This window comes from Ambystoma mexicanum, chromosome 4q, assembly GCF_040938575.1.
Source record: "Ambystoma mexicanum isolate Mex_15411 chromosome 4q, UKY_AmexF1_1, whole genome shotgun sequence".
Classification (NCBI taxonomy): domain Eukaryota; kingdom Metazoa; phylum Chordata; class Amphibia; order Caudata; family Ambystomatidae; genus Ambystoma; species Ambystoma mexicanum.
The window spans coordinates 244617717-244638341 of NC_090928.1; the positions used below are offsets into that span (position 1 = coordinate 244617717).

Consider the following 20625-nt stretch of genomic DNA (forward strand, 5'->3'; position numbering starts at 1 on the left):
AGTAAGAATTATAGCTGGACAAAAACAAAATGTGACCACAATAAAGCCTTTGTCTAATGTACTACATGGTTCATTTGACGCAATTAATATAACTGACTATTCAATGCATCCATTTACATTAATGGGCCGCTGTCCACATTAATGGCATGGGTGAGGGCACTCTAGCACAAAGCACTCATCAAGAGAAGCACATAAATATGTTCACTTGCAATAGGCAGTGACTAGGTAGCAGAGAGGGCAGTTTGCTAGCATCAAAACACTGTTATGAACCCTGCAACCAGCCTTCTGTTAGACTTCAGAGGTAGCTCCTAGAAACAGGAAAAGTTGGTTTCACATGTATGCTACCACATCAGGTACAGCAAACATTATCAGAGCACCTGTTTAAGAAAGGCACATTGGAGACCTTTGGGTCCCTCAACTGGCAGTAGAAGGATTACACAAGAGGTACAGGAGCCAGTGGTGCAATGTAAACCTCCTCTGACTGTGAAACTAGAGGTTGTATCTTGCACCCCTATCCGATTTGACATCTTTCCAGACTTCTGGTTTAATTGCTTTAAGGTTTAGTCCAGTGTATCTCAGTGTTTGCAATATAGTCTTCATTATATGGGTGGGACATGCTGTGAACATTCATGAACAGGGCTGATTCTATGGCAGTGCAAGACTAGGCAGCATTCTAAAGCCTCAACATCAAGGCTCACCAGATGGCCCCTAAAAGTAAGAAATGGTTTCTATTTCCCTGCATGTGTGCTCTAATGGAGTCGAGTTGGGCTTTGGCTTATGTTCAGGAGACAAATATCACATTTATATACTATGGCAACTGTCCGGCACAGCCCCCACCTGCATAGCAAAGAATATATTTTGGCTATGATTCAGGCAGGAAAGAAATCCTGCCATCGAGGGCAGCAACATTTTGAAATACACAGCCACACCTGACAGCTGGTAGCGAGCAGGGCTGATGTGTCTGTCCCTGGGCAGGGCAATGAGCACCCTTCTCTCTAGCCCTCTGCCCTTCACGTCCCTGATCGGCCACGATCGGCCAATGACCTCTCTATGAGAGCTGCAGTTGAGCTTTTTATGGACCTCAGTAACTCATGGACAGGTGGCAAATTGTACACCGGATAAAGGCTTAACCTCATCTTTCTGGCTGGTGGGCTGAATCTGGGTCTTCTCCAACAGGCTGGCAGTCAAACAGGGCTTCGAGCGGCTGAAAAAGTGGGCTCCCCAGAAGACAATGGCAAATGATTTGCATAGGCAGAGCCCCATCTCTCTCTCTCTCTCTCTCTCTCTCTGCCCTAGACGTGCTTACTCTACAATAGCAAGATTGTTACAAATGCATAGAGATGGAGGTGGGATGGTTAACTGGCAACTCTGAGTAACTAAACCTGTAGTGCTTGGCTGCATACCAAAGCAGCAGCAGAGCCCAGGCCCTGGCACATAAACTGTGACACAGGGAGGAAGGCTGTGGGGTCTCAGTAACTTCAGGAATGGAGCCAGTGACTGACATGACTTCAGGGCTTCTAGCTCCCCCCTCCTCAACCAACCAGGATCCAAGAATCTATGCGTGTGAAGGATCACTTCCATGCTCAGACACCAGACACTGAGCCTTTTTCCATTTAGAAAACGTCCTGAAAGCTTTTCCATGCAAGCACGTGGGTTCCCATATGTCCTAATTGTATCTATGCTCTCTCTCTGCCTGACATCTGCGCTACACATAGCTTTTAAGTCCTGAAGCGCGTTTTGAAAGTGGCAATTGATAAGGCAGTGTTTGAAGGATAGTTAAATCAATAAGAAAATCACACACCTAAAAGCAAAGTATACAAGACATTGCTAAGCTTTATTCAGGATTAAGGCCTAGAACTATTTAAAGAGGTAGCATTAAGGAATGTTTGATAACACTGCCTAAAGCCAGCCAGCAATGCAGTGCGATGTGCTACATAGAAAATGGGCAACAAGAAGGAGACAAGGCCATAGCACTAAGTTTGGTATAATCAGAGAAAAATACCTTTGAAACACTACTTTTTTAGAGCCACAAGACATAGAATTGAATGGCGTTCTGTTTATTCGGTCAATAAGACTTACAAGTAAAGAATGATTCTCGCTTGGCAGGTGATAAAAAGTACGGACTTATGCAGGGGCCATGCTCATCTACTTTGTATCATTCCGATTTGGTACATGTGCTGCCGAAGCGCACAAAGTTAAAGACACCCCACACAGTATTTATGACGCCAGAATGTGCAGGCTTTTTAACATAGGCCCACTTGGTATGGTGTAACTTTGGCCAGACACCTATTATTTATGGAGGAGATATGAATATGAGGGTAAAAAAACAATGATCCAGGTTTCTTCACTGCTCTTTTAATCCAAAATAACTGATTTGTTTGTCGGACTATAACATTCAGAGGTGCAAAGGGTCATGGTCCAGGTTGCATAGAAAGAGAGAAGACGCATCACAATGGCTTAGTGATGTATGCCTGAAAGCAGCCCATAGGTCTGATAGGCCAGAAAAAAGACTCTGTGCTTGTGATCATGTGTTTGTGGGTCAGTTACCTCTTCATGAATAATCAGCTGTATATGGTGCCACCGCCAGAGGGTGCCAGTTCGATGCCTGCAGGCAACATATGTATTCTATGACTGATTTCAATTTTCATCTGGATGACATGCTTAGGATGCCTATCCCCTCACCCATTTTCCAGCGGTCTAGTGTCATTATATACGCACAGTAAATCTCTTACACCAGGTATTAGATCAAAGTGAAGTAATTTTTTCAACTTGTGAGGCTCGTGGTACTAACTTTTTTTTGGGTTATAACTGAGGGCGTTTGATACTATAAGTAAATGTTTAAAGCATATATTCCGCTGCAGGGCTCTGCCACTTACATTTGAGGGTCAGGACTGCAGGGAGGCGCATGGTAAAGAGTGACCCTCGTGAGTATTACCCCGAATAGTATATATGACATAATTCCCATGGTAACGGCCTGGAGATTCTGATGCTCCCGTTAAAAAGGAATAAAAAGAATGTTTATGATTTTAAGTTTTTCTTAAATTCTATTGTATTATCATTCTAATAAAAATAATTAAACATTAAAAAAAAAGTAAGGAAGGCAATAATGTAAATTTGGTTGTTCCCGTAGCTGGATGTGGTGATCCAGAAAGGGGGAGACCTATGGCAATGAAGGGTATTACTTAAGTGAGAGCAGGGAGAGAGGGTGATACAATTATTGGCAGCTGATGAGAGAAGACACATCTGACGATTCCTTTACTGGTCCAGGTAAGAGGCCAAGTGCCACCTATGACAGGGGGCTTCTGTTGTAGGGAGTGCCCTGTGCCCCATCCCTCCTGGTGCAGTGTTGCCCCGTCACTGTTCACAAACATTCTCCCGCGCAGGGAGTCAGTCTTAGCATAGCTATCTGAGACAGGGACTGTCACAGGTTTACTCCTGACAAAGCCTTTGGAAGGCATTTGGAACCCAGGGAGGTAGGAAAAAAAAGGCCTCATCAACCCTTTGGCGCTGCTGTAAAAAAGTGGCAGTATTTCAGTTCCAAGCCACTATTTTCCATTACCGCACCGCCGAGTTATAGGTTTGACGCGAAGTGAAGGATTTACCTCCAAAAACACTCTGGAGGTAAATCTCTCACTTCAAGATAAAAAAATCATCAGATTTACTGTGGCGGAATTACCGCTCGCAGTAAACCAAATAAGTCCCCATGGAGTCCAATGGAAAACGGGGTCTAACAGCCCTGCTACCAACTGATAATCCTGCAATAAATTTACGGACCCGCATGGAGATAATGGTAACCGAGATTGGTGGTAATTTCTCTGGAATGACTGCCAAACTCATAATAAGGCCCAATAGTTCTAAATATGAGTTTAGCTGTGCCATAGAAAAGTGGCAGTAATTCTCATGCTGCCACATTTCTGACCGGGAATTGATTTACCACAATGCCATATTATAGGTTTGGCATCTAATTGGAGGACTGACCTCCAGCATATTGCTGGAGGTAAGCCCTCCATTTAAAGGTCATAAACTGCTCGATTTACAGTAGTGGAATTACCATATGTGCTAAATGTGACAAAATGCCGATGTAGACCTGTGGATGCCAAATGGGGAGTAACACAACTGTTAACTCACTTAAAATCCTGCCATAAGTTTGAGGGACCGAGCGGTGGTAACTGTAAAAGAATTTGGCAGTAATCCCTCAAGAATTACCACCAAACTCGTAAAGGCCCAACGAATGAACAGAAGACTGTTAAAAGTGAAATCAGCAGCCCAGCGAGGCCAACAGGTTAGTTTGGTAATATATGCCATCCCAGATAGAGAAAGGAGAATGGATGGTAAGACAGAGAGAAGTGAACTGATTGACCCTTTTGCGTCTTTCCAAGGACAGTCTGTTGTAGATAGGCCAAATCTGATCCGAATGCACCTGGCCCATTTCCCCATCATGATCCTCGAGCCAGTCCACCTTAGCTTACCACAGAAGTCTGTACACTGCTGGTTTACTTTTCTGACTGGAGGGTAAATCTCTCCCTGACATTTGAAACATCCTTTGGTTTGGATAAAGGTGATCCCTACACCATGCGTTGGAAAAAATATTGATGTCTCCCCTAGGGTGAGACCTATAGCAATGTGCAAGACAGAGGGATAAGTACACTTCTAAGTAACCTGTGTAGTAAGAATTATAGCTGGACAAAAACAAAATGTGACCACAATAAAGCCTTTGTCTAATGTACTACATGGTTCATTTGACGCAATTAATATAACTGACTATTCAATGCATCCATTTACATTAATGGGCCGCTGTCCACATTAATGGCATGGGTGAGGGCACTCTAGCACAAAGCACTCATCAAGAGAAGCACATAAATATGTTCACCTGCAATAGGCAGTGACTAGGTAGCAGAGAGGGCAGTTTGCTAGCATCAAAACACTGTTATGAACCCTGCAACCAGCCTTCTGTTAGACTTCAGAGGTAGCTCCTAGAAACAGGAAAAGTTGGTTTCACATGTATGCTACCACATCAGGTACAGCAAACATTATCAGAGCACCTGTTTAAGAAAGGCACCTTGGAGACCTTTGGGTCCCTCAACTGGCAGTAGAAGGATTACACAAGAGGTACAGGAGCCAGTGGTGCAATGTAAACCTCCTCTGACTGTGAAACTAGAGGTTGTATCTTGCACCCCTATCCGATTTGACATCTTTCCAGACTTCTGGTTTAATTGCTTTAAGGTTTAGTCCAGTGTATCTCAGTGTTTGCAATATAGTCTTCATTATATGGGTGGGACATGCTGTGAACATTCATGAACAGGGCTGATTCTATGGCAGTGCAAGACTAGGCAGCATTCTAAAGCCTCAACATCAAGGCTCACCAGATGGCCCCTAAAAGTAAGAAATGGTTTCTATTTCCCTGCATGTGTGCTCTAATGGAGTCGAGTTGGGCTTTGGCTTATGTTCAGGAGACAAATATCACATTTATATACTATGGCAACTGTCCGGCACAGCCCCCACCTGCATAGCAAAGAATATTTTTTGGCTATGATTCAGGCAGGAAAGAAATCCTGCCATCGAGGGCAGCAACATTTTGAAATACACAGCCACACCTGACAGCTGGTAGCGAGCAGGGCTGATGTGTCTGTCCCTGGGCAGGGCAATGAGCACCCTTCTCTCTAGCCCTCTGTCCTTCACGTCCCTGATCGGCCAATGACCTCTCTATGAGAGCTGCAGTTGAGCTTTTTATGGACCTCAGTAACTCATGGACAGGTGGCAAATTGTACACCGGATAAAGGCTTAACCTCATCTTTCTGGCTGGTGGGCTGAATCTGGGTCTTTTCCAACAGGCTGGCAGTCAAACAGGGCTTCGAGCTGCTGAAAAAGTGGGCTCCCCAGAAGACAATGGCAAATGATTTGCATAGGCAGAGCCCCATCTCTCTCTCTCTCTCTCTCTCTCTCTCTCTGCCCTAGACGTGCTTACTCTACAATAGCAAGATTGTTACAAATGCATAGAGATGGAGGTGGGATGGTTAACTGGCAACTCTGAGTAACTAAACCTGTAGTGCTTGGCTGCATACCAAAGCAGCAGCAGAGCCCAGGCCCTGGCACATAAACTGTGACACAGGGAGGAAGGCTGTGGGGTCTCAGTAACTTCAGGAATGGAGCCAGTGACTGACATGACTTCAGGGCTTCTAGCTCCCCCCTCCTCAACCAACCAAGATCCAAGAATCTATGCGTGTGAAGGATCACTTCCATGCTCAGACACCAGACACTGAGCCTTTTTCCATTTAGAAAACGTCCTGAAAGCTTTTCCATGCAAGCATGTGGGTTCCCATATGTCCTAATTGTATCTATGCTCTCTCTCTGCCTGACATCTGCGCTACACATAGCTTTTAAGTCCTGAAGCGCGTTTTGAAAGTGGCAATTGATAAGGCAGTGTTTGAAGGATAGTTAAATCAATAAGAAAATCACACACCTAAAAGCAAAGTATACAAGACATTGCTAAGCTTTATTCAGGATTAAGGCTTAGAACTATTTAAAGAGGTAGCATTAAGGAATGTTTGATAACACTGCCTAAAGCCAGCCAGCAATGCAGTGCGATGTGCTACATAGAAAATGTGCAACAAGAAGGAGACAAGGCCATAGCACTAAGTTTGGTATAATCAGAGAAAAATACCTTTGAAACACTACTTTTTTAGAGCCACAAGACATAGAATTGAATGGCGTTCTGTTTATTCGGTCAATAAGACTTACAAGTAAAGAATGATTCTCGCTTGGCAGGTGATAAAAAGTACGGAACTCCACGATTTTGCACGTCATCCTTATGCAGGGGCCATGCTCATCTACTTTGTATCATTCCGATTTGGTACATGTGCTGCCGAAGCGCACAAAGTTAAAGACACCCCACACAGTATTTATGACGCCAGAATGTGCAGGCTTTTTAACATAGGCCCACTTGGTATGGTGTAACTTTGGCCAGACACCTATTATTTATGGAGGAGATATGAATATGAGGGTAAAAAAACAATGATCCAGGTTTCTTCACTGCTCTTTTAATCCAAAATAACTGATTTGTTTGTCGGACTATAACATTCAGAGGTGCAAAGGGTCATGGTCCAGGTTGCATAGAAAGAGAGAAGACGCATCACAATGGCTTAGTGATGTATGCCTGAAAGCAGCCCAAAGGTCTGATAGGCCAGAAAAAAGACTCTGTGCTTGTGATCATGTGTTTGTGGGTCAGTTACCTCTTCATGAATAATCAGCTGTATATGGTGCCACCGCCAGAGGGTGCCAGTTCGATGCCTGCAGGCAACATATGTATTCTATGACTGATTTCAATTTTCATCTGGATGACATGCTTAGGATGCCTATCCCCTCACCCATTTTCCAGCGGTCTAGTGTCATTATATACGCACAGTAAATCTCTTACACCAGGTATTAGATCAAAGTGAAGTAATTTTTTCAACTTGTGAGGCTCGTGGTACTAACTTTTTTTTGGGTTATAACTGAGGGCGTTTGATACTATAAGTAAATGTTTAAAGCATATATTCCGCTGCAGGGCTCTGCCACTTACATTTGAGGGTCAGGACTGCAGGGAGGCGCATGGTAAAGAGTGACCCTCGTGAGTATTACCCCGAATAGTATATATGACATAATTCCCATGGTAACGGCCTGGAGATTCTGATGCTCCCGTTAAAAAGGAATAAAAAGAATGTTTATGATTTTAAGTTTTTCTTAAATTCTATTGTATTATCATTCTAATAAAAATAATTAAACATTAAAAAAAAAGTAAGGAAGGCAATAATGTAAATTTGGTTGTTCCCGTAGCTGGATGTGGTGATCCAGAAAGGGGGAGACCTATGGCAATGAAGGGTATTACTTAAGTGAGAGCAGGGAGAGAGGGTGATACAATTATTGGCAGCTGATGAGAGAAGACACATCTGACGATTCCTTTACTGGTCCAGGTAAGAGGCCAAGTGCCACCTATGACAGGGGGCTTCTGTTGTAGGGAGTGCCCTGTGCCCCATCCCTCCTGGTGCAGTGTTGCCCCGTCACTGTTCACAAACATTCTCCCGCGCAGGGAGTCAGTCTTAGCATAGCTATCTGAGACAGGGACTGTCACAGGTTTACTCCTGACAAAGCCTTTGGAAGGCATTTGGAACCCAGGGAGGTAGGAAAAAAAAGGCCTCATCAACCCTTTGGCGCTGCTGTAAAAAAGTGGCAGTATTTCAGTTCCAAGCCACTATTTTCCATTACCGCACCGCCGAGTTATAGGTTTGACGCGAAGTGAAGGATTTACCTCCAAAAACACTCTGGAGGTAAATCTCTCACTTCAAGATAAAAAAATCATCAGATTTACTGTGGCGGAATTACCGCTCGCAGTAAACCAAATAAGTCCCCATGGAGTCCAATGGAAAACGGGGTCTAACAGCCCTGCTACCAACTGATAATCCTGCAATAAATTTACGGACCCGCATGGAGATAATGGTAACCGAGATTGGTGGTAATTTCTCTGGAATGACTGCCAAACTCATAATAAGGCCCAATAGTTCTAAATATGAGTTTAGCTGTGCCATAGAAAAGTGGCAGTAATTCTCATGCTGCCACATTTCTGACCGGGAATTGATTTACCACAATGCCATATTATAGGTTTGGCATCTAATTGGAGGACTGACCTCCAGCATATTGCTGGAGGTAAGCCCTCCATTTAAAGGTCATAAACTGCTCGATTTACAGTAGTGGAATTACCATATGTGCTAAATGTGACAAAATGCCGATGTAGACCTGTGGATGCCAAATGGGGAGTAACACAACTGTTAACTCACTTAAAATCCTGCCATAAGTTTGAGGGACCGAGCGGTGGTAACTGTAAAAGAATTTGGCAGTAATCCCTCAAGAATTACCACCAAACTCGTAAAGGCCCAATGAATGAACAGAAGACTGTTAAAAGTGAAATCAGCGGCCCAGCGAGGCCAACAGGTTAGTTTGGTAATATATGCCATCCCAGATAGAGAAAGGAGAATGGATGGTAAGACATAGAGAGAAGTGAACTGATTGACCCTTTTGCGTCTTTCCAAGGACAGTCTGTTGTAGATAGGCCAAATCTGATCCGAATGCACCTGGCCCATTTCCCCATCATGATCCTCGAGCCAGTCCACCTTAGCTTACCACAGAAGTCTGTACACTGCTGGTTTACTTTTCTGACTGGAGGGTAAATCTCTCCCTGACATTTGAAACATCCTTTGGTTTGGATAAAGGTGATCCCTACACCATGCGTTGGAAAAAATATTGATGTCTCCCCTAGGGTGAGACCTATAGCAATATGCAAGACAGAGGGATAAGTACACTTCTAAGTAACCTGTGTAGTAAGAATTATAGCTGGACAAAAACAAAATGTGACCACAATAAAGCCTTTGTCTAATGTACTACATGGTTCATTTGACGCAATTAATATAACTGACTATTCAATGCATCCATTTACATTAATGGGCCGCTGTCCACATTAATGGCATGGGTGAGGGCACTCTAGCACAAAGCACTCATCAAGAGAAGCACATAAATATGTTCACCTGCAATAGGCAGTGACTAGGTAGCAGAGAGGGCAGTTTGCTAGCATCAAAACACTGTTATGAACCCTGCAACCAGCCTTCTGTTAGACTTCAGAGGTAGCTCCTAGAAACAGGAAAAGTTGGTTTCACATGTATGCTACCACATCAGGTACAGCAAACATTATCAGAGCACCTGTTTAAGAAAGGCACCTTGGAGACCTTTGGGTCCCTCAACTGGCAGTAGAAGGATTACACAAGAGGTACAGGAGCCAGTGGTGCAATGTAAACCTCCTCTGACTGTGAAACTAGAGGTTGTATCTTGCACCCCTATCCGATTTGACATCTTTCCAGACTTCTGGTTTAATTGCTTTAAGGTTTAGTCCAGTGTATCTCAGTGTTTGCAATATAGTCTTCATTATATGGGTGGGACATGCTGCGAACATTCATGAACAGGGCTGATTCTATGGCAGTGCAAGACTAGGCAGCATTCTAAAGCCTCAACATCAAGGCTCACCAGATGGCCCCTAAAAGTAAGAAATGGTTTCTATTTCCCTGCATGTGTGCTCTAATGGAGTCGAGTTGGGCTTTGGCTTATGTTCAGGAGACAAATATCACATTTATATACTATGGCAACTGTCCGGCACAGCCCCCACCTGCATAGCAAAGAATATTTTTTGGCTATGATTCAGGCAGGAAAGAAATCCTGCCATCGAGGGCAGCAACATTTTGAAATACACAGCCACACCTGACAGCTGGTAGCGAGCAGGGCTGATGTGTCTGTCCCTGGGCAGGGCAATGAGCACCCTTCTCTCTAGCCCTCTGCCCTTCACGTCCCTGATTGGCCAATGACCTCTCTATGAGAGCTGCAGTTGAGCTTTTTATGGACCTCAGTAACTCATGGACAGGTGGCAAATTGTACACCGGATAAAGGCTTAACCTCATCTTTCTGGCTGGTGGGCTGAATCTGGGTCTTCTCCAACAGGCTGGCAGTCAAACAGGGCTTCGAGCGGCTGAAAAAGTGGGCTCCCCAGAAGACAATGGCAAATGATTTGCATAGGCAGAGCCCCATCTCTCTCTCTCTCTCTCTCTCTCTCTCTCTGCCCTAGACGTGCTTACTCTACAATAGCAAGATTGTTACAAATGCATAGAGATGGAGGTGGGATGGTTAACTGGCAACTCTGAGTAACTAAACCTGTAGTGCTTGGCTGCATACCAAAGCAGCAGCAGAGCCCAGGCCCTGGCACATAAACTGTGACACAGGGAGGAAGGCTGTGGGGTCTCAGTAACTTCAGGAATGGAGCCAGTGACTGACATGACTTCAGGGCTTCTAGCTCCCCCCTCCTCAACCAACCAAGATCCAAGAATCTATGCGTGTGAAGGATCACTTCCATGCTCAGACACCAGACACTGAGCCTTTTTCCATTTAGAAAACGTCCTGAAAGCTTTTCCATGCAAGCACGTGGGTTCCCATATGTCCTAATTGTATCTATGCTCTCTCTCTGCCTGACATCTGCGCTACACATAGCTTTTAAGTCCTGAAGCGCGTTTTGAAAGTGGCAATTGATAAGGCAGTGTTTGAAGGATAGTTAAATCAATAAGAAAATCACACACCTAAAAGCAAAGTATACAAGACATTGCTAAGCTTTATTCAGGATTAAGGCCTAGAACTATTTAAAGAGGTAGCATTAAGGAATGTTTGATAACACTGCCTAAAGCCAGCCAGCAATGCAGTGCGATGTGCTACATAGAAAATGTGCAACAAGAAGGAGACAAGGTCATAGCACTAAGTTTGGTATAATCAGAGAAAAATACCTTTGAAACACTACTTTTTTAGAGCCACAAGACATAGAATTGAATGGCGTTCTGTTTATTCGGTCAATAAGACTTACAAGTAAAGAATGATTCTCGCTTGGCAGGTGATAAAAAGTACGGAACTCCACGATTTTGCACGTCATCCTTATGCAGGGGCCATGCTCATCTACTTTGTATCATTCCGATTTGGTACATGTGCTGCCGAAGCGCACAAAGTTAAAGACACCCCACACAGTATTTATGACGCCAGAATGTGCAGGCTTTTTAACATAGGCCCACTTGGTATGGTGTAACTTTGGCCAGACACCTATTATTTATGGAGGAGATATGAATATGAGGGTAAAAAAACAATGATCCAGGTTTCTTCACTGCTCTTTTAATCCAAAATAACTGATTTGTTTGTCGGACTATAACATTCAGAGGTGCAAAGGGTCATGGTCCAGGTTGCATAGAAAGAGAGAAGACGCATCACAATGGCTTAGTGATGTATGCCTGAAAGCAGCCCATAGGTCTGATAGGCCAGAAAAAAGACTCTGTGCTTGTGATCATGTGTTTGTGGGTCAGTTACCTCTTCATGAATAATCAGCTGTATATGGTGCCACCGCCAGAGGGTGCCAGTTCGATGCCTGCAGGCAACATATGTATTCTATGACTGATTTCAATTTTCATCTGGATGACATGCTTAGGATGCCTATCCCCTCACCCATTTTCCAGCGGTCTAGTGTCATTATATACGCACAGTAAATCTCTTACACCAGGTATTAGATCAAAGTGAAGTAATTTTTTCAACTTGTGAGGCTCGTGGTACTAACTTTTTTTTGGGTTATAACTGAGGGCGTTTGATACTATAAGTAAATGTTTAAAGCATATATTCCGCTGCAGGGCTCTGCCACTTACATTTGAGGGTCAGGACTGCAGGGAGGCGCATGGTAAAGAGTGACCCTCGTGAGTATTACCCCGAATAGTATATATGACATAATTCCCATGGTAACGGCCTGGAGATTCTGATGCTCCCGTTAAAAAGGAATAAAAAGAATGTTTATGATTTTAAGTTTTTCTTAAATTCTATTGTATTATCATTCTAATAAAAATAATTAAACATTAAAAAAAAAGTAAGGAAGGCAATAATGTAAATTTGGTTGTTCCCGTAGCTGGATGTGGTGATCCAGAAAGGGGGAGACCTATGGCAATGAAGGGTATTACTTAAGTGAGAGCAGGGAGAGAGGGTGATACAATTATTGGCAGCTGATGAGAGAAGACACATCTGACGATTCCTTTACTGGTCCAGGTAAGAGGCCAAGTGCCACCTATGACAGGGGGCTTCTGTTGTAGGGAGTGCCCTGTGCCCCATCCCTCCTGGTGCAGTGTTGCCCCGTCACTGTTCACAAACATTCTCCCGCGCAGGGAGTCAGTCTTAGCATAGCTATCTGAGACAGGGACTGTCACAGGTTTACTCCTGACAAAGCCTTTGGAAGGCATTTGGAACCCAGGGAGGTAGGAAAAAAAAGGCCTCATCAACCCTTTGGCGCTGCTGTAAAAAAGTGGCAGTATTTCAGTTCCAAGCCACTATTTTCCATTACCGCACCGCCGAGTTATAGGTTTGACGCGAAGTGAAGGATTTACCTCCAAAAACACTCTGGAGGTAAATCTCTCACTTCAAGATAAAAAAATCATCAGATTTACTGTGGCGGAATTACCGCTCGCAGTAAACCAAATAAGTCCCCATGGAGTCCAATGGAAAACGGGGTCTAACAGCCCTGCTACCAACTGATAATCCTGCAATAAATTTACGGACCCGCATGGAGATAATGGTAACCGAGATTGGTGGTAATTTCTCTGGAATGACTGCCAAACTCATAATAAGGCCCAATAGTTCTAAATATGAGTTTAGCTGTGCCATAGAAAAGTGGCAGTAATTCTCATGCTGCCACATTTCTGACCGGGAATTGATTTACCACAATGCCATATTATAGGTTTGGCATCTAATTGGAGGACTGACCTCCAGCATATTGCTGGAGGTAAGCCCTCCATTTAAAGGTCATAAACTGCTCGATTTACAGTAGTGGAATTACCATATGTGCTAAATGTGACAAAATGCCGATGTAGACCTGTGGATGCCAAATGGGGAGTAACACAACTGTTAACTCACTTAAAATCCTGCCATAAGTTTGAGGGACCGAGCGGTGGTAACTGTAAAAGAATTTGGCAGTAATCCCTCAAGAATTACCACCAAACTCGTAAAGGCCCAACGAATGAACAGAAGACTGTTAAAAGTGAAATCAGCAGCCCAGCGAGGCCAACAGGTTAGTTTGGTAATATATGCCATCCCAGATAGAGAAAGGAGAATGGATGGTAAGACATAGAGAGAAGTGAACTGATTGACCCTTTTGCGTCTTTCCAAGGACAGTCTGTTGTAGATAGGCCAAATCTGATCCGAATGCACCTGGCCCATTTCCCCATCATGATCCTCGAGCCAGTCCACCTTAGCTTACCACAGAAGTCTGTACACTGCTGGTTTACTTTTCTGACTGGAGGGTAAATCTCTCCCTGACATTTGAAACATCCTTTGGTTTGGATAAAGGTGATCCCTACACCATGCGTTGGAAAAAATATTGATGTCTCCCCTAGGGTGAGACCTATAGCAATGTGCAAGACAGAGGGATAAGTACACTTCTAAGTAACCTGTGTAGTAAGAATTATAGCTGGACAAAAACAAAATGTGACCACAATAAAGCCTTTGTCTAATGTACTACATGGTTCATTTGACGCAATTAATATAACTGACTATTCAATGCATCCATTTACATTAATGGGCCGCTGTCCACATTAATGGCATGGGTGAGGGCACTCTAGCACAAAGCACTCATCAAGAGAAGCACATAAATATGTTCACCTGCAATAGGCAGTGACTAGGTAGCAGAGAGGGCAGTTTGCTAGCATCAAAACACTGTTATGAACCCTGCAACCAGCCTTCTGTTAGACTTCAGAGGTAGCTCCTAGAAACAGGAAAAGTTGGTTTCACATGTATGCTACCACATCAGGTACAGCAAACATTATCAGAGCACCTGTTTAAGAAAGGCACCTTGGAGACCTTTGGGTCCCTCAACTGGCAGTAGAAGGATTACACAAGAGGTACAGGAGCCAGTGGTGCAATGTAAACCTCCTCTGACTGTGAAACTAGAGGTTGTATCTTGCACCCCTATCCGATTTGACATCTTTCCAGACTTCTGGTTTAATTGCTTTAAGGTTTAGTCCAGTGTATCTCAGTGTTTGCAATATAGTCTTCATTATATGGGTGGGACATGCTGTGAACATTCATGAACAGGGCTGATTCTATGGCAGTGCAAGACTAGGCAGCATTCTAAAGCCTCAACATCAAGGCTCACCAGATGGCCCCTAAAAGTAAGAAATGGTTTCTATTTCCCTGCATGTGTGCTCTAATGGAGTCGAGTTGGGCTTTGGCTTATGTTCAGGAGACAAATATCACATTTATATACTATGGCAACTGTCCGGCACAGCCCCCACCTGCATAGCAAAGAATATTTTTTGGCTATGATTCAGGCAGGAAAGAAATCCTGCCATCGAGGGCAGCAACATTTTGAAATACACAGCCACACCTGACAGCTGGTAGCGAGCAGGGCTGATGTGTCTGTCCCTGGGCAGGGCAATGAGCACCCTTCTCTCTAGCCCTCTGTCCTTCACGTCCCTGATCGGCCAATGACCTCTCTATGAGAGCTGCAGTTGAGCTTTTTATGGACCTCAGTAACTCATGGACAGGTGGCAAATTGTACACCGGATAAAGGCTTAACCTCATCTTTCTGGCTGGTGGGCTGAATCTGGGTCTTTTCCAACAGGCTGGCAGTCAAACAGGGCTTCGAGCTGCTGAAAAAGTGGGCTCCCCAGAAGACAATGGCAAATGATTTGCATAGGCAGAGCCCCATCTCTCTCTCTCTCTCTCTCTCTCTCTCTCTCTGCCCTAGACGTGCTTACTCTACAATAGCAAGATTGTTACAAATGCATAGAGATGGAGGTGGGATGGTTAACTGGCAACTCTGAGTAACTAAACCTGTAGTGCTTGGCTGCATACCAAAGCAGCAGCAGAGCCCAGGCCCTGGCACATAAACTGTGACACAGGGAGGAAGGCTGTGGGGTCTCAGTAACTTCAGGAATGGAGCCAGTGACTGACATGACTTCAGGGCTTCTAGCTCCCCCCTCCTCAACCAACCAAGATCCAAGAATCTATGCGTGTGAAGGATCACTTCCATGCTCAGACACCAGACACTGAGCCTTTTTCCATTTAGAAAACGTCCTGAAAGCTTTTCCATGCAAGCATGTGGGTTCCCATATGTCCTAATTGTATCTATGCTCTCTCTCTGCCTGACATCTGCGCTACACATAGCTTTTAAGTCCTGAAGCGCGTTTTGAAAGTGGCAATTGATAAGGCAGTGTTTGAAGGATAGTTAAATCAATAAGAAAATCACACACCTAAAAGCAAAGTATACAAGACATTGCTAAGCTTTATTCAGGATTAAGGCCTAGAACTATTTAAAGAGGTAGCATTAAGGAATGTTTGATAACACTGCCTAAAGCCAGCCAGCAATGCAGTGCGATGTGCTACATAGAAAATGTGCAACAAGAAGGAGACAAGGCCATAGCACTAAGTTTGGTATAATCAGAGAAAAATACCTTTGAAACACTACTTTTTTAGAGCCACAAGACATAGAATTGAATGGCGTTCTGTTTATTCGGTCAATAAGACTTACAAGTAAAGAATGATTCTCGCTTGGCAGGTGATAAAAAGTACGGAACTCCACGATTTTGCACGTCATCCTTATGCAGGGGCCATGCTCATCTACTTTGTATCATTCCGATTTGGTACATGTGCTGCCGAAGCGCACAAAGTTAAAGACACCCCACACAGTATTTATGACGCCAGAATGTGCAGGCTTTTTAACATAGGCCCACTTGGTATGGTGTAACTTTGGCCAGACACCTATTATTTATGGAGGAGATATGAATATGAGGGTAAAAAAACAATGATCCAGGTTTCTTCACTGCTCTTTTAATCCAAAATAACTGATTTGTTTGTCGGACTATAACATTCAGAGGTGCAAAGGGTCATGGTCCAGGTTGCATAGAAAGAGAGAAGACGCATCACAATGGCTTAGTGATGTATGCCTGAAAGCAGCCCAAAGGTCTGATAGGCCAGAAAAAAGACTCTGTGCTTGTGATCATGTGTTTGTGGGTCAGTTACCTCTTCATGAATAATCAGCTGTATATGGTGCCACCGCCAGAGGGTGCCAGTTCGATGCCTGCAGGCAACATATGTATTCTATGACTGATTTCAATTTTCATCTGGATGACATGCTTAGGATGCCTATCCCCTCACCCATTTTCCAGCGGTCTAGTGTCATTATATACGCACAGTAAATCTCTTACACCAGGTATTAGATCAAAGTGAAGTAATTTTTTCAACTTGTGAGGCTCGTGGTACTAACTTTTTTTTGGGTTATAACTGAGGGCGTTTGATACTATAAGTAAATGTTTAAAGCATATATTCCGCTGCAGGGCTCTGCCACTTACATTTGAGGGTCAGGACTGCAGGGAGGCGCATGGTAAAGAGTGACCCTCGTGAGTATTACCCCGAATAGTATATATGACATAATTCCCATGGTAACGGCCTGGAGATTCTGATGCTCCCGTTAAAAAGGAATAAAAAGAATGTTTATGATTTTAAGTTTTTCTTAAATTCTATTGTATTATCATTCTAATAAAAATAATTAAACATTAAAAAAAAAGTAAGGAAGGCAATAATGTAAATTTGGTTGTTCCCGTAGCTGGATGTGGTGATCCAGAAAGGGGGAGACCTATGGCAATGAAGGGTATTACTTAAGTGAGAGCAGGGAGAGAGGGTGATACAATTATTGGCAGCTGATGAGAGAAGACACATCTGACGATTCCTTTACTGGTCCAGGTAAGAGGCCAAGTGCCACCTATGACAGGGGGCTTCTGTTGTAGGGAGTGCCCTGTGCCCCATCCCTCCTGGTGCAGTGTTGCCCCGTCACTGTTCACAAACATTCTCCCGCGCAGGGAGTCAGTCTTAGCATAGCTATCTGAGACAGGGACTGTCACAGGTTTACTCCTGACAAAGCCTTTGGAAGGCATTTGGAACCCAGGGAGGTAGGAAAAAAAAGGCCTCATCAACCCTTTGGCGCTGCTGTAAAAAAGTGGCAGTATTTCAGTTCCAAGCCACTATTTTCCATTACCGCACCGCCGAGTTATAGGTTTGACGCGAAGTGAAGGATTTACCTCCAAAAACACTCTGGAGGTAAATCTCTCACTTCAAGATAAAAAAATCATCAGATTTACTGTGGCGGAATTACCGCTCGCAGTAAACCAAATAAGTCCCCATGGAGTCCAATGGAAAACGGGGTCTAACAGCCCTGCTACCAACTGATAATCCTGCAATAAATTTACGGACCCGCATGGAGATAATGGTAACCGAGATTGGTGGTAATTTCTCTGGAATGACTGCCAAACTCATAATAAGGCCCAATAGTTCTAAATATGAGTTTAGCTGTGCCATAGAAAAGTGGCAGTAATTCTCATGCTGCCACATTTCTGACCGGGAATTGATTTACCACAATGCCATATTATAGGTTTGGCATCTAATTGGAGGACTGACCTCCAGCATATTGCTGGAGGTAAGCCCTCCATTTAAAGGTCATAAACTGCTCGATTTACAGTAGTGGAATTACCATATGTGCTAAATGTGACAAAATGCCGATGTAGACCTGTGGATGCCAAATGGGGAGTAACACAACTGTTAACTCACTTAAAATCCTGCCATAAGTTTGAGGGACCGAGCGGTGGTAACTGTAAAAGAATTTGGCAGTAATCCCTCAAGAATTACCACCAAACTCGTAAAGGCCCAATGAATGAACAGAAGACTGTTAAAAGTGAAATCAGCGGCCCAGCGAGGCCAACAGGTTAGTTTGGTAATATATGCCATCCCAGATAGAGAAAGGAGAATGGATGGTAAGACATAGAGAGAAGTGAACTGATTGACCCTTTTGCGTCTTTCCAAGGACAGTCTGTTGTAGATAGGCCAAATCTGATCCGAATGCACCTGGCCCATTTCCCCATCATGATCCTCGAGCCAGTCCACCTTAGCTTACCACAGAAGTCTGTACACTGCTGGTTTACTTTTCTGACTGGAGGGTAAATCTCTCCCTGACATTTGAAACATCCTTTGGTTTGGATAAAGGTGATCCCTACACCATGCGTTGGAAAAAATATTGATGTCTCCCCTAGGGTGAGACCTATAGCAATATGCAAGACAGAGGGATAAGTACACTTCTAAGTAACCTGTGTAGTAAGAATTATAGCTGGACAAAAACAAAATGTGACCACAATAAAGCCTTTGTCTAATGTACTACATGGTTCATTTGACGCAATTAATATAACTGACTATTCAATGCATCCATTTACATTAATGGGCCGCTGTCCACATTAATGGCATGGGTGAGGGCACTCTAGCACAAAGCACTCATCAAGAGAAGCACATAAATATGTTCACCTGCAATAGGCAGTGACTAGGTAGCAGAGAGGGCAGTTTGCTAGCATCAAAACACTGTTATGAACCCTGCAACCAGCCTTCTGTTAGACTTCAGAGGTAGCTCCTAGAAACAGGAAAAGTTGGTTTCACATGTATGCTACCACATCAGGTACAGCAAACATTATCAGAGCACCTGTTTAAGAAAGGCACCTTGGAGACCTTTGGGTCCCTCAACTGGCAGTAGAAGGATTACACAAGAGGTACAGGAGCCAGTGGTGCAATGTAAACCTCCTCTGACTGTGAAACTAGAGGTTGTATCTTGCACCCCTATCCGATTTGACATCTTTCCAGACTTCTGGTTTAATTGCTTTAAGGTTTAGTCCAGTGTATCTCAGTGTTTGCAATATAGTCTTCATTATATGGGTGGGACATGCTGCGAACATTCATGAACAGGGCTGATTCTATGGCAGTGCAAGACTAGGCAGCATTCTAAAGCCTCAACATCAAGGCTCACCAGATGGCCCCTAAAAGTAAGAAATGGTTTCTATTTCCCTGCATGTGTGCTCTAATGGAGTCGAGTTGGGCTTTGGCTTATGTTCAGGAGACAAATATCACATTTATATACTATGGCAACTGTCCGGCACAGCCCCCACCTGCATAGCAAAGAATATTTTTTGGCTATGATTCAGGCAGGAAAGAAATCCTGCCATCGAGGGCAGCAACATTTTGAAATACACAGCCACACCTGACAGCTGGTAGCGAGCAGGGCTGATGTGTCTGTCCCTGGGCAGGGCAATGAGCACCCTTCTCTCTAGCCCTCTGCCCTTCACGTCCCTGATTGGCCAATGACCTCTCTATGAGAGCTGCAGTTGAGCTTTTTATGGACCTCAGTAACTCATGGACAGGTGGCAAATTGTACACCGGATAAAGGCTTAACCTCATCTTTCTGGCTGGTGGGCTGAATCTGGGTCTTCTCCAACAGGCTGGCAGTCAAACAGGGCTTCGAGCGGCTGAAAAAGTGGGCTCCCCAGAAGACAATGGCAAATGATTTGCATAGGCAGAGCCCCATCTCTCTCTCTCTCTCTCTCTCTCTCTCTCTCTCTCTGCCCTAGACGTGCTTACTCTACAATAGCAAGATTGTTACAAATGCATAGAGATGGAGGTGGGATGGTTAACTGGCAACTCTGAGTAACTAAACCTGTAGTGCTTGGCTGCATACCAAAGCAGCAGCAGAGCCCAGGCCCTGGCACATAAACTGTGACACAGGGAGGAAGGCTGTGGGGTCTCAGTAACTTCAGGAATGGAGCCAGTGACTGACATGACTTCAGGGCTTCTAGCTCCCCCCTCCTCAACCAACCAAGATCCAAGAATCTATGCGTGTGAAGGATCACTTCCATGCTCAGACACCAGACACTGAGCCTTTTTCCATTTAGAAAACGTCCTGAAAGCTTTTCCATGCAAGCACGTGGGTTCCCATATGTCCTAATTGTATCTATGCTCTCTCTCTGCCTGACATCTGCGCTACACATAGCTTTTAAGTCCTGAAGCGCGTTTTGAAAGTGGCAATTGATAAGGCAGTGTTTGAAGGATAGTTAAATCAATAAGAAAATCACACACCTAAAAGCAAAGTATACAAGACATTGCTAAGCTTTATTCAGGATTAAGGCCTAGAACTATTTAGAGAGGTAGCATTAAGGAATGTTTGATAACACTGCCTAAAGC

At 44.1% G+C, this 20625-nt stretch overlaps 4 non-coding genes across 4 annotated transcripts; all 4 read right to left on the minus strand.

The window, feature by feature from the left end:
- Positions 1-2084: 2084 nt before the first annotated feature.
- LOC138468669 (U6 spliceosomal RNA) lies at positions 2085-2191 on the minus strand. The gene has a single exon (XR_011268409.1). It is a non-coding gene; the product is annotated as a U6 spliceosomal RNA (small nuclear RNA).
- Positions 2192-6769: 4578 nt separating this feature from the next.
- On the minus strand, positions 6770-6873 carry LOC138468626 (U6 spliceosomal RNA). Its single transcript, XR_011268376.1, has one exon. It is a non-coding gene; the product is annotated as a U6 spliceosomal RNA (small nuclear RNA).
- A 4580-nt stretch (positions 6874-11453) lies between these two features.
- On the minus strand, positions 11454-11557 carry LOC138468627 (U6 spliceosomal RNA). Its single transcript, XR_011268377.1, has one exon. It is a non-coding gene; the product is annotated as a U6 spliceosomal RNA (small nuclear RNA).
- A 4582-nt stretch (positions 11558-16139) lies between these two features.
- Positions 16140-16243, minus strand: LOC138468628 (U6 spliceosomal RNA). The gene has a single exon (XR_011268378.1). It is a non-coding gene; the product is annotated as a U6 spliceosomal RNA (small nuclear RNA).
- Between the last annotated feature and the right edge of the window lie 4382 nt (positions 16244-20625).